Source organism: Rhipicephalus sanguineus, chromosome 6, assembly GCF_013339695.2.
Source record: "Rhipicephalus sanguineus isolate Rsan-2018 chromosome 6, BIME_Rsan_1.4, whole genome shotgun sequence".
NCBI lineage: Eukaryota > Metazoa > Arthropoda > Arachnida > Ixodida > Ixodidae > Rhipicephalus > Rhipicephalus sanguineus.
This window is the reverse complement of record NC_051181.1, coordinates 128,438,053-128,452,434: the sequence shown is the minus strand read 5'-3', so window position 1 is coordinate 128,452,434 and position 14,382 is coordinate 128,438,053. Positions and strand designations below refer to the sequence as shown.

The 14,382-nt window shown below is 44.2% G+C and overlaps 1 long non-coding RNA gene across 1 annotated transcript; it reads right to left on the bottom strand.

The window, feature by feature from the left end:
- Positions 1-6,106: 6,106 nt before the first annotated feature.
- On the bottom strand, positions 6,107-12,944 carry LOC119396384 (uncharacterized). The gene is made up of 3 exons (XR_005184428.2): positions 12,830-12,944; positions 8,320-8,440; positions 6,107-6,234 (listed from the first exon to the last, which is right to left on the bottom strand). It is a non-coding gene; the product is annotated as an uncharacterized LOC119396384 (long non-coding RNA).
- Positions 12,945-14,382: the final 1,438 nt, after the last annotated feature.

Sequence of the window (14,382 nt, the reverse complement as noted above, 5' to 3'; positions counted from 1 at the left end):
TAACTGAACCACGATGTGAATGTGTCCTCCAGTGCTTCCACAAATGAAAATAGTTTAGGTTACAGGTACAAAAGCCCTCCAACATCACAGAATGCTGCGAATGACGCAAGATCCTTATCTGCGTTCTCGAGGGATTTGAGCACCTGCTCAAAACAGTCCTGGCATTTAGTTGCCATAAGTTTCCTCCGTGCCACATAGCCGGCCAAATAGTACACCAGTCTTCCGTCACTGACTTGCACAGGATACACATGGTCAGAAAGGATAGTCGATGCCTGTAGTACACTTGAATCTTCGTCCAGGTTTCCAGTGTCCAGTAAATTGTCAACATGGATGGCCACTTCATCAGTTCCAACTAATGACGTAAGTGTGTCACCTGCACAGTTGCCCGTGTCTGGTGCTTTTACCAAATTGCAAAAGCTAAGGGAATTCACGGCAGCAAGGAACTGGGTCGATGTGGGATGATCATTGCACCCGGATAACTGACGAATCATCCCGAATAGCTTTTCGATTGGATCTCGGGGATTGGAACGGCAGCATTCTTTTCCAAAGGCTCGTCTGCTCTTGGTATATTACGCTGCCACTGCTGGAACAAATGGTCGTCTTCGGGACTCCGAACAATGAAAGCTTCTGCTTGCACGATTTGTACCCAGTTGAGCATCTGGGCACAAAACAGTGGCTCTGACGTCTGCTCATGGCACACACTCCGCAAAAGACATAACGTAAACACGACAAGGCTGTCCGACCAGCAAATGTAGCACGAAAGAACAGCGTAAACAGGCAAAAGAATCACGTCTAACCGGCGAGTTCCAGCATTGAACAACGTGCGCAGCCTGAGAGCCTGGTGTATACGATAGCGCGCGCCACCTAGCGGAAACATCGCAAGGCGGCGTCACTACCTCCCATTGCAGCCGCTTGGCGGTGATCACACTTCTAGTATTCTAGCCACTGTAGCCCGGTCATCACACCTCCCCTTCTAGCCACCCTAGCATTGCGAAAAGTGTGGCGGAAGTGACGTCAGATTTATGGGGCAAACAAACCGGTATGGGGCAAACAAAACAGCAGACGCCCCGCGGCGTGCTTTCCGCGGTGGTTCGCTTCTGCTCGGATTTGTAGTCCCGGCGTAAACTTAGCGCGTATTGTGCGGTTTGCACGTAGTAAAACGTTGCAAGCAGACGTTTACCAGACTGTTCGTGCGTGGCAGGCCCGAGCACAGCGTGCTGAGATTCTTCGTGGAGCATTTTTGTGCAACAGTGCAGAAAGTACCGGCACGTGCCGTAATCAAAAACATTCAGCCCCTGCATCATCGTATTCGAACTTACCTAGCAGTGACTTACGCGTTCTACAGGGCGTTAGATCTCTCTTTTCCTTTCTCGTAGCCCGATTTCCCGATCTATTGCCCGATTAGCGGTTGCGGCGCAACTCCAATCTATAGTTGACGTAACTCCACGTCGAAAAGAGGACACCGCTGTATTGTATAGGCGATCGTGCACGTAAAGTTCGTAATTCCAGTGCGCACACAACACAAGCACGCAGCGATCGAGCGCACACCGAACAATACATACGTCACGTAGTCCGATAATAACAACAAAAGTTTATTGCCCTTTCGTTGAACGACACAGCCTCTAAAACGTACGATGCCTTCAGCGCACGTTATGTACGGCGCGTCAGACGCCAAAAACAAAAGTTCACATGAGTTTTGAGTTGACAGAACGAGTAACAAGCAACAGAGCGCACATCCGAGAGCTTCGCACGCAAATACCATACCTTAGTGATCAGCAATGAAGCGAACGTATACGTACACATGAAAAGTGACACCCGGTACTGTCCGCAGTGCACGCGATTTGCACCGGGTATACGCAACAGCTGGGCATTGCGTAGCTTTCCTAAAGAACACACACCAAGAGCAGCATGCGTGAATCGACTGCACCGCTTGCACGGCGAAAAACAAAAAACAAACAAAAAGGCTGCAAAGTTTCGCGATGCGCGCATGCGCTTGCAAACGTCGCGGCGGAAGTCGCGAAATGTTTCGCTGCGCCTTCGCTAGGAGGCGATGCGGGTGTTTGCGATGTGGAGGCTTCACGAATGTGACGTCAGGGCCTCTCCTTAGTATTCCCACGGCCACCTGGATCGGGGCGCGCGGCGGTGTTGCTCCGGCCGTCCCATTCGGACGGAGGAGGCGTAATTGCAGAAAGGGGCGTGACCGCTCCTTTCGCCGCAACGCGGCGCGCGCCTACTACCCCTCCATTCCTTTGCGCTCTATGCGGGAAAGTTTGCGGCGCATAGCGGCGCCTTGAAGATATCGCTGTAGAGTAACCGTGGGTTAGCATAGCACTTCCACCACGTTCACAAAAAGCACATAAAAGGATGGATGGCGGCTATCGCTATATTCTTTTTTTTTTTGTGTGTGCGCCAGTCCTTGTCGTGATGATGGTGACCGAAGCGAAAACACCCGTGAGTCACTTTTCAAGAAAATTGTTTTGGTGTTCTCAAGTGCAGCATATCTGTAAAAAGTATACATGCGAAGGAAAGCACGAGATTTATTAAAAACTCCTTTTTTCTGAGTGCTTCCAGAATAGCGGAAACGATCCGAAGGTTGGTTCCGCTGCTTAAAGGAGGTTGGCGGATTTCCCTTGGGATGCTGCGGCCTTGAGTGCGCGAGCTTTACCTGCTGGAAGGAATGACACTTTGGCGTCGAGGCAACGTAATATTCATTGGTGTTGACTTACAGTAAGGCACGCAGCAGTACGGCACGTTTCTGAAAAACACGGTAAATTACACACGGAATCCCAACGCAGACTAAAAAACAAATTACTTGCCTGAAGTCAACGTGGTATGACAATGTGAAAATGCATATGAAAACATATATGCCAGTCGCAGAAAGCCTTATCAGCAGCCGCTCAGCTAACGAACCGGTAGATTAGTTCGAATCTTAAAGGGCAAACCGCATGCACGCAATAATGGAGGCGGAAATGGGGGGACCCTTAAGCTTCGCCTTTAAGAGTTAAATGCGACAGCGATATCTGCGCGCATACACAGACGCACACGAACGTACACGCACCGCCGCCGACACCGGAATTACTGCGAAACGGGCTCTTCCATGCTGTCGCGCTAAAACGACAAGCGATACCAAAACGAAAGTGGCCATTGCGCGACCGACCCTTAGCTAATTCGCAGGCGACAAGCGCGCGCTCATCGCTTTCGCGTTCAAATTCGCCTACATGCGGCCTGCGCTTAAATAAGAACGTCTCATTCACATCACTGTCGTATCGTGGGAACTTCAGAATGCAAAAAGACGTGCTCACCAAAATGTTGCCTATCATCGGCAAGGTGAAAACGTCTACAGCATTATCATTAACGCAATTTAGTTTTCCAGCAACGTGATGCTCTTAAGACAGCGCTCGACCGCAGAAGATAGCTATGCAGTGCAGACGACGACGAAATGTATTTCCTTTAGAAAGAAGCATGGCGCGCGCCGGTCCAGGCGGCCGTGGGAGAAACGAGCGCCAAAAGAAAGAATGAGAAGCACGGCAAATCACGTACTCGGCACAATACATGTGTCATATGACACTTATGTAGCGACCGTGGTCATGGGATATGAACGCGCCGCGCCATACGAAGTCCCCTAAGAACGCTGCTTGGCTCTATCTCGACGGTAATATGCTACAGAGAACAACACTCACTGTGTAAAGCCCGATTAACAATACATAACAGCGTACCTTGATTCCAGTCACCACGTGCACGATGTCCAGTGTGCATTTTTCCAAACACATCTGCGGCTGTCTACGGCGCGGCCAGCAAGCATCATCCGCAAGGGGGTGGGAGGAGAGCGCCGTGTCGCGGCGCGCGGCTGAACTACACTGTTAAAAATATTGCCCCTTGTTTACGTAAAAAGCTGAAGGTAAAAAGTTGCCGATCACTTTTCCGATTCTGAAATAGGGCGATTACCGTAAACGGAGTCTCCCTAGAAATGTTGTACGTATTGTCTCCTAGAAACATTGTACGTGATGCCTTCTTAGGAATGTTGTACGTATTGTCATTGTCTCCTACAAACATTGTACGTAATGTCTTCTTAGGAATGTTGTACGTATTGTCATTGTCTCCTACAAACATTGTACGTAATCTCTTCTTAGGAATGTTGTACGTATTGTCATTGTCTCCTACAAACATTGTACGTAATGTCTTCTTAGGAATGTTGTACGTATTGTCTCCTAGAAACATTATACGTAATGTCTTCTTAGGAATGTCGTACATTATATCTCGAAGAAACGTTGTACGTGATTGCCTTAGGATTGTCATACGTAATGTGTCCTGGAAATGTACGTAATGTCTCCTTGAAAATGTTGTATGTAATGACTTGGAAATTTCGCACTAATGAGGAATATGAAATGTGCCAAATAGCACACTTTGTTGCTTTAATGTGACTAAAGTGCACAACTTGACACCACACTGTACTTAAAAAGTTGTAATAATGGGCGCTGTGTGGTGAAGAAAGTTTCGGTGCTTTACATGCACCTACCGCAATGGTTATCAACTGATGCAAGTGGCAGCTGCTACTTTGCTGCGAAGAAGTTGTTAGAGAGAGGAAAAACGCATTATGCAGTGATGGCGACGAAAACTTCCACTGGATGTTTAACACAACAGTCACAAAGAGATGCATGTACATATTGCCCCTGTTGAAACAAATAGAGGTGTGCACGGGCTCCGGGTAGCCCGAAAGCCCGAGCCCGACCCGGCCCGCGGGCCGGGCTCGGGCGGGCCGACGTATTTTAACCTCGGGCCCGGGCCGGGCTCGGGCTACTTGGAGTTTTATCGGGCCGGGCTCGGGCCCGGAGCAAAGCCCGACTCAAGCCCGAAATATAGAGAATGAGCGGGTACTGTGTTCCAGCACGCATACAGCGCCTTTTCCGCGACCGACCTTTACCGCTTTTCCTTTCCATTCGCTACTTTAAACAAATGGGGAGCAGGTAAAACACTGCCTCTGTTGCAACAAACAGAGAAGTGACACCAAGCACCTGAGCTAGTGACGGCGCCACGCGACTGTTCGCGTTCGATTTAAGGCCAAATCCCATATGAGTGAAAATGCACGCGAGAGCGACGAGCGACTGATCGCCTTCGTGCAAGCTGACGCTTGCATGGGCATACCCCATACACGTGACGGCTTTGGCGAGCGAACTCCATTGTTGCTCGCATGAGGCCGTCTACTTGTAATGTGTAATCTGTGTAATAGGGACTGTTCGTCGTGTGCCGTTTGATCATATTTGACATGCTCAATAAAATGTCAAATTACCGGGAAACGAGGTTTTGTTTTGGCAGCGAACCTTCAAAAAGCCGGGCCGGGCCGGGCCGGGCCCGGGATTGTGTTTTCGTACGTCGGGCCGGGCCGGGCGGGCTCGCAGCCCCTTGCCGTCGGGCTCGGGCGGGCCTTCGACAAAGTCAGCGGGCCCGGGCCGGGCTCGGGCTCGGAAATACGGCCCGTGCACAGCTCTAGAAACAAATGCCAGGCTACAAGTGTCTGCTACTTCAGTGAAAATTGAAGTGTTCTGGCACCACATACAAATTAGTCGTACATAGTTTGGCTTTTTGAAGTCTAGTGTCTGACAACATCTCGCCTGGTCGGGATGAAACTTTGGTGAAAACATTGTTGGACGCCAGTCACAAAAAGTCTGGCAATCCCAAGAACAGATATTGCTGTTCAACTTGAACAAGAAATTTGGCAGAGCAAATATACGGCACTTGTAGCCTGATATATGTTTCAACAGGGGCAACATGTACATGCATGTCTTTTCTCATGACTTGCATTTAACATCCAGTGGAATTTTTTGTCATTATTACTACTTAACCTGTGTATGCTCTCTCTAACAACTTCTTTGCTGCAAAGTAGAAGCTGCCACTGGCATCAGTCAATAATCACTGCGGTGGCTGCATGTAAAGCACCACAATCTTCTTCACCACAGAACACCCATTATTACAACTTTTTAAGTACAGTGTGGGGTCAGCTTGTGTGCATTGGTGACTGCAAAGCAACAAAATGCACTATTTGGCACATATATTTCTCAGCAAATGCAGAATTCAGTGTTTCCCACAAAGTGTGGGACAGCACATAGCTGTGGCAGGAAGCATGCATACATACTACTTCTTGCCAAGTAAACAGTGAACATCCAGCTGCTCTGAACGCATAAAGATGGGGTTTATTCTGCGAAACTGTACGAGTATACTGTTCGCACTCTGGCTCATCTGAAAAGAGAAGAAACAAAATATATGAGGACACTTGAACCAAATGAAAGAAGGCAATCTGTGCCGAAACAGAATTTTGCATCTACCTTGCAAAAACAAACGAGCCACACAGCAGCAGGTTTTGAATTTTGATGCATCCACAGCCCGCCCAATCTCATAAAAAAGAAAAGGGCATGTGTATCCTAAACCCCTGCATGATTGACTAAAAAAAAAAAAAATAGTGTTCACAGTAAAAAATACAAATGACTTCTGTGCAGACGACATTAAAGACATGAGGGGAGACGTTAAGTTCAATTGAAATGCTAGATTACCATGTTGAGATTAGACATGTGTAACTGTTCAAGCAAAGGGGGATCTTGAAAGCAAGAAAACAAAGCAAAAGGGAAAATCAGATTTTGCGCACCAGCTGTCGGACACGTGCAATGGCTGTGAACAGATTCGAACTGAGGCCGGCTGAGAAGGAGTGTCGTTTTTGTCAAAAATGCCAAATTAAAAGAGCTAAAGAGGAGATAAAAACACGTTCTGTGACATTTAGCCTTTCTGCATAAAACGAGGCACATGCAACACGAAATAAGTAAATCAAAATGTACGCAATGAGCCACTCCAAAGGTGCACTTGTGAAACAAAGTTTCAGTTACCGCTCCCACATCACGCCAAGTAGTTTCAGGTGGACAGTGTTGCAAATCGTCCTTGCCTGTGGTGTTTTCACAAGTTAACTCGAAATGTAAAATGAGTGAGTGTCATAGGCGACATCAACAGCCCAAGGCATTCGCTCAAAGGCAGGCACATCGAGGCTGCCCAACTTTCTCTCACAGCTTAATGTGTTACACATTATTAAACACTTTCCAATTAGAGTTCATAAGTAACGCACGTCCCTGCTCGTCGGGATCCAGAAACTCAACACCTGACAATGGAATCAAGGTCGCAAATGCTCCTGTTTATCGTAATGGGGACGTAGCTTTGCTCTCCACTTGCTTATTCCTTGCATTGTTGCAGTATGCAGCAAAGCTAGCTACACAACCTCTCAGGAGCATTTTGCATTCTGTGGCACTGACGTTGACATTCTGTCCTGCTTCCAAGCAACAGTTTGTCTCGTTCACAGTAACTTGTATCAAACTGAGCACTCGATCAAAACGACCGCTAACAAAATAAACTACACCTCCTGCTTGTTCTCGCTCTCGACTTATTTCTGTTCTTGGCGACCCCGAGCTCGGATGCTTAGTAATGCAGCAAACGTGGAAAAGCACCTAGCAATTAACCGAGAATGAGGCAGCCTCTTACATTGCGGAAAGTATGCTGTTGCAGTAATGAGAGAAATTAATGAAGAGCGATTTGGTCAACTTAAGCAGTTTTCTTTGCTAATACTGTCTGCCCTCCTGTATATTGTCTGGTTACATATCGACAGCAAATAGCACCATGTATGTGCTTTCCTGCTGATGTCAATATGACAACCTGCAGTTTGCTGACATACACAGAGTCATTCATGAAAGAGGGTATGCGAGAGTGTGGCCGACGCACAGTGACAGCTGACTAGAATGCATAGTTTGCTGCATGAGAAAGCACGTCCGCTCAAGCTGTCGGCTACTGGGGGTCAAAATAACCAGGCATGGCCAAGAGGCGAACGCATGCCAGACCACCGCCTATAGCTGGTAGAAGAGCCTCTAGCTAACATAGGGCTCTTCTGTTCCGTTTCACAAAGCAAAGCATCCCCTCATATTATGAGCAATAGACGGGGCGGCACTGGTGCCCCTTGTTTAGACAAAGAGATACGAGGAAGCATGCAAGCGAAAAAGAATTAAGCATAAGGAATGTAAATTCGACAACACAAGTCTGCAAATATTGTTAGTATATCTGAAAATTGCTTTCACTTATCATAAAGGTTGTCTTGTTCTGTGTAAAAACAAGTGCTTCAACATTCCTTCAATAAAAATGTTTATGATGGATCTCCTCAGACTGACCATTCAGGCTTGTTAACCTACATATTCAGCACAACCTTATTGAATATCAGGCCCTACACACGCAACCAAAATATAGCAGGGATTACAAGCTCATCAGCAAGTAACACCAGCAAAAAAGTTAACTTACATCTTCGGTGATTCAGCACAATCGTTGTATCAGTTTCAATATTTTGCTGTCTGCAGCTGTCCTTGACTTGCGTCCATTTCCACATTTGCTGCCTCTCATCGGGTTGATATTGAACATCTCCCTGGAAGGCACAAAAATGTGTCGTCTGGATATTCTGTTTGTTCCATAATACAGTTATGAAGTCATTATCACATTTGTTCCTGCTTTCGAAAGATCTCAAGGATGTTTTATTTATAAGGAACTTTTCAATCCTCTTAAGCTGCGATTAATACAGAGCCAATTGCCATGTGGCTTCAATGTTTTTGGTTGACCCACAAGAATTCTTGAATAAAGTAAAAGTAAACAATATGAATATTACGTCAAGGAATTCACCATGCAATTTTAAAATACAACAGTTCACTTGTGTGTACCTTTTACCTAGCTCTCATGTCTGTAGCTTTTCCAACATTTACCCTTTGCAGTTGTCGTCGCTGCCATCAGCATGCACAGTGTGGTAACATATAAACATGAAAATTCAAAGTTAGCACAATGTTTATTTCACATCAGGATTAGTAAATGCAGTCACGAAAGATATTTTTCTCTTTCTCAGTAATCTCGCAATTTTAATACTATTCAATGAATTGCCCTCGATATAACAGTACTGAACACTGTTCATTTCCAGGCATTGAATCTATCCATGTCATGCCTTTGTCTTACATGAACATAATATTTCTATGTCCCTTTTCTTGCTCTAAACAATTACATGTTACATTAATGTGCAACATAATCTGTTCATTCATGCCTGTGCACAGACATATACGATGTTCACATATGTACAAACATCTAACTGCCATGCGGGCATAAGTCAGAATGCACTTTACATTCTGTGGTACCTTTGAAGTACTTCTGAAACCAAATGACTCATTAAAATGTGACTGAAAAACAAAAAGGAAAGCACAGAACAAATGTCCAACTAAAACGAGAAATGTAGTGCCATGCTAACCCTAGCTATGGAATATAAAATGAAGGCCTAAATGCTGTAATTACGCAGTAACTTCTAGGAATAATGTTTTTGCAGTATGCTAATGAAGACAATGGTGCTTAATGAATGCAAGCCCTGGTTTCCCTGACATCTTAAAAAAGCACACAAAATCATTTGTCAAATCTGAAGCACTACTTATGTGAGGCCCCTCAAAATAAAATTGATACCTCAGAGCAGAGAAAACTGAAGATGATCTCTCTTGCATTCACCCTTGACACTCATTTGTCACCAAGCCAACACTCCTTCGTCTCGCATATGCACAAAAGATCACACAGTGCATAGAGGCCCTTGGCAATAAGATCTGATGATACGGAGTATTTTTGTTTCACTGAATCTTATCACTAATGTTAGCTTTTCAATTAATGTAGTTCATAATTACAACTAAAGTGAGGCTTTACTTGGCCACCTACAAAGCAAAGGACTCTCCAGAAAATTAACCTTTAACCCTTTGACACGCTATGTACACAATTGTGTGCACCACTTATTTTTGCCATTGGTAACGACTAGGGCTACTAGAGAGCAAGATACCTTGGAAGTAAGCAGCGCAAAAAGCAAGACAACGCACATAGGGAGGAATTACAAGAAGCGCTGATCAAGATACGTTGAACAAGATACGTTGAGCTTTGGATCAAATGAACCTGCTGCATAATAAATTTGTGTTCATTTAACTTCATTTTGCAGTGTACTGTTGTATATTATCAGTTTGCTGAAGGCACTACACTGTTCAACGAGTCGTTCGAAGTGCTCCTTCCTGCGAGCCATGCCAAAAGTATAATTTTTCTTCACTCCAAATGAACATACACAAAAACAAATTTGCACTATATTTTTGGCGTAAGATTTCATTCTATTAATGTAAGAACGTAGCACGAATGACTTTACAATAGATAATTATTACAATTGAATTATAATTACTATAACACACATAAATTAATGCATTATGACATTATTTTTGTTGCAATAGAATATCGAGTGCCTTGAAATGATGTATCAATTTGACGCATTTACAGACAGTTTTTCATTGGTGGCGTCTGAAAGGTTTAGAGAACATGGAAATATTTCACCCTGTTTCTGTACAACACAACAATACGAATAGAACCAATGCAGTGATAAAGTTGGCTAATCAACAAAAGTTATTTGCAGTCAAAATGTTATGAACAGCACATATTTAAGACTTGGCAAATACTGAAGCTTGCAATTATGCACTACCAAGAACAAAAATCCACAGAAGTTCACATGCCCTTTTGCTTTAAACACTGTGCTTCACAGAAGGAGGGAGCTTGCATTATGTATAGTTCAGTAGAAAAGTTTTTGAAGTGCTTTATAAAGAATAGAACTGCACGCTGAAAAGAAGTTAGTTGGACGGCTTGATGGGAAAAAACATTTTAACTTGTTTCATTCGTTCTGAGCATCCTACTTCACCAAGGAAGGTGTGAAAAATATGATAAAAAAAGCAAGCGAAAAAGGCATCTCAATGACAGACGGTGACACAAGAAATCAGATTCTATTGAGACATTTTTTGCCCATCTTTGAGTGCCTGTTCCTCATGAAAGTGAGGTCGGCTGCAGCCATTAGCAAGACATAGCTTCAGGTATGCTTTTTCCCATTTCTCTTTACTAATGCAGCTATTGATATCATATATCCTTAGAAAAAATTGAAATGCACTATCAACAACGTTGCGGTGTTCACGAGCTCATCAGAAGAGAAGCTGGTGTCATTCAAAGATGACAAGAGAGCGACAGGAATGGTTCAAGTGATCACAGGAGCAACTTGTAAGCAGCACAAAGCATGTGACTGGAAGTCTGAGATTTCCATTGTAGAGGCTGTAACGAAGCATAAAGCCTTGGCTCTTTATTTGAGCCAAGGTATAAATGGTGAGTGTCCTTCAGACGATATTTTTTTTTGGGGTACATGTCACATCACGCTGATCCAACCGGCCACATTCTCTGTGACCCAGAACAGCAGGGTGATGTGTGCCCAACTGCGCGACTGTTTGCAAAGAGCTGTGAAGGTGCAAGCTATGCTGCATGCAAGTTGCAACATTGTGTGTTTGAACAATATCACAAGCACTTGCTATTACATACTCTTTCCTGTCTTGGTGTTCCTCACATATAGTGCCATAAGTTTCTCAGTTGGATGAGTAAAATAGCGCACACTTAGACAGGGACAGAGTAAGCAACATGACACAAGCGCTAACAACAATTGTTTATTTGAAATAGCAGGGGAAGGCTTATGTAAAGAAGCAGGTAAAGTGAGTGCGCGTGTCACGCAGGCATGACTGCAAGCCATCTGAAATCGGTACAAAGGAATACAAGTTCCTTTTCGGGCAAACTAATATAAGGCATTCTAACACATCGTGTGCCTAACCACTGAGTCATTTCGGCTTCAATCATCTCATGGACTAACTTTTTACTTTTGACAATCACATGAACTTTATCGAATTCCTGCTGACATCCACATGTCGCACTGCATAGCTAGAAGACCGTCCTTGTGCTTTTCTTGATTGCCACAGTGCTCTCTGAAATTATCATTAAGGTAGAATATCTCACTTGAAAAGGATCATTACACTGCAGCAGATTTAGTATTTCTAGCAAGGAGCTAGAAATAGATTTTTGCCATGCTGCTTTCTCAGATATAATAACACGCAGAGGGCATTCACTTTTGTGTTTTTGTGCTAAAGAACAGGTCACTTACTGGAAGCTGGTTATCCGAGAATCAACAGGCAGCAGTGGTCGAAATTTTCACGAATTATCTGCCCGCACCATCGAGTGCATTGTTGTGTAGCGCTTTACATGCATGATATTGTGCATAATCTCAAGAAGATTGCTGGTCGCGTTGATGTATCTGCTGTGTTTAGTGTCCCTCAAAAACCTTTCAGCCTTTGCAATAGTAGTGTTCCTAGGAAGGAGCTACTAGCGACATGCTCTAAGAAACATAGATGTATGTTTGTTAGATGCACTGATCATGCTGCGTATCGGATCCCACTGCATTATGGAAAGTTCTACATTAGCCAGTCCGCTAGATGCCTTAACGATCGTTTGAGAGAACACCGTTGCAATGTACAAAAGCACAAAAACGGTCACCTAGCTATGCAACTGTAGCACGTGTGAATTTCAGCCTGAATTTGATGAAGTTGACGTGATTGTGAACACTAAAGAAAATGAAGTCCATGAGATAATAGAAGGCAAAATGATTGAGAAGTTAGGCACACGGTGTGTTAGCATGCCTTTTGTTAGCTTGCCCGTAAAGGAGCTACCGATCCTTTGTGCCGATTTCAGATCGTTTGCAGCCATGCCTGTGTAACATGCGCACTCACCTCACACATTTCTGTACACAAGTCTTCTCTGCTATTTCAAATATTCATCTGTTGATAGCGCTTGTGTCGTGCTGCTTATTCTGTCTAAGTGGCGCTATTTTACTCGCATTACGTACCAACAAGCCCAAGCTACTCTTCTCGAACTGCCCATTGTAGAGAAGGAAACCAATGCCTACCACTTAATATGGGCTTGTCCAGACCAGAGGAAGAATGCTCCCATCTTTCACAGCAAGCTGTCCACTGCTTCAGTTCCTTGAACAGTCAGTCGTCTATGCTGGGTACATGCATTACAGATGCCACAAAACATTCCGTAACCTGCACACAATAGAGGCCTTACAGTACACAAGTAGTACATATAAAACATGATGGCTTAACACAGGTATCTGTTGATACACCAAAACTGTCCATGAATGATGAGCTTAGGATGCATTAAGAGCAAATATTAGTGGAGTAATAGATTTTTGCAGACAATTTATTTATGCGTTACATGTCAAGCTTTCCCACACTGGCGTACTAAAATAGTATGAAGAATACATTTGCCGAATAAGCAACTTGCACAGAAAACTCCATCAGCACTATCATCACAATATTAATAGATCAGTGTATGCTCTATGTACACAATGTATGGTAACGAGCCACCCTTATTGTACCGACATCATGAATGTGAAGATTTCAAGATAGCTGAAGACTTAGTAGAAGTGTAAGAGCACCAGAGGTTACAGCAAAGATTGAGCACTGTGTTGGCTTTTCTGTCTCCTCTGCTGCTCTTGCATGGTTTTAAATCTTGGGTATGTTTTGCCAACAAGCTCAGTTTGAACTCTTCAAAAAAAAACCTTGTTGCACTAAAGTCAATTCATATGCAGGGCTAGTGCTGTGCCCTACAAGTGTCAGTTCAATTCAATGAGCCCTTAATTCACTATGTTTCTTTTGTCCTTTCATAGCTATAGGGTCTCGTCCCGGTAGCCTTGATGGCTTCAGGTAGCATGCAAGGGTTCATTGGCCAGCTGCCAGCTCGTAAGAGTTCTACAAGACGCCAGGATGGCCAAAAGTAGCACTAGCATGTACTGTTGGGATTACACACTGAGGTGCTCAATGGGATGGATGGGACAATGACCACTGTTGCAGCTCCATGGAGCATCAGACGCACTATCCAAAGGTTACAGATTCGGCCACTGGCAGGAGCAAGTGTCTCTTTTGTTGACTTTAATTCCTTTCAATTTATGTAAAAATTACCACACTACAGTCAAAAACTAAAATAATCTCCCCTATGCCTTCCTTGGCTTCATTGTCGTCTGCATTAGTAGGTTGTGTCTAACAAGAAAAAGTAGCCCTTGACCCAGTGCCCTTGTTTCGTCTGTTCAATTTCGTAGTGCTTGGCACGCCACAAAATCAGTATAACCACACTGTCCAGAATTCTGTGATCAGAAAAACATGTAAACATATCAGAAATGACATTCTTCAATTATAAATGCATAAACTAAAGCAGCACTGTCACCCTTTCCCGATTGATACATCTTGGTTGTTTTATACTGCAAATAAGACCCCACTTCTGGCTTCATGCTTTAGCAAAGTACAAGGAAAGCGAAAAACTACGGTACCACAAGATCAAGTAATGTTCTTGATACACCATCACATCGCAAGCCACTTGTGATAAGAAGTTTTTGCAATGATGCTATCCACTATTAAATAAATGGTATTAGAGAGAACATGTTTAGTTCATCAAACAAAA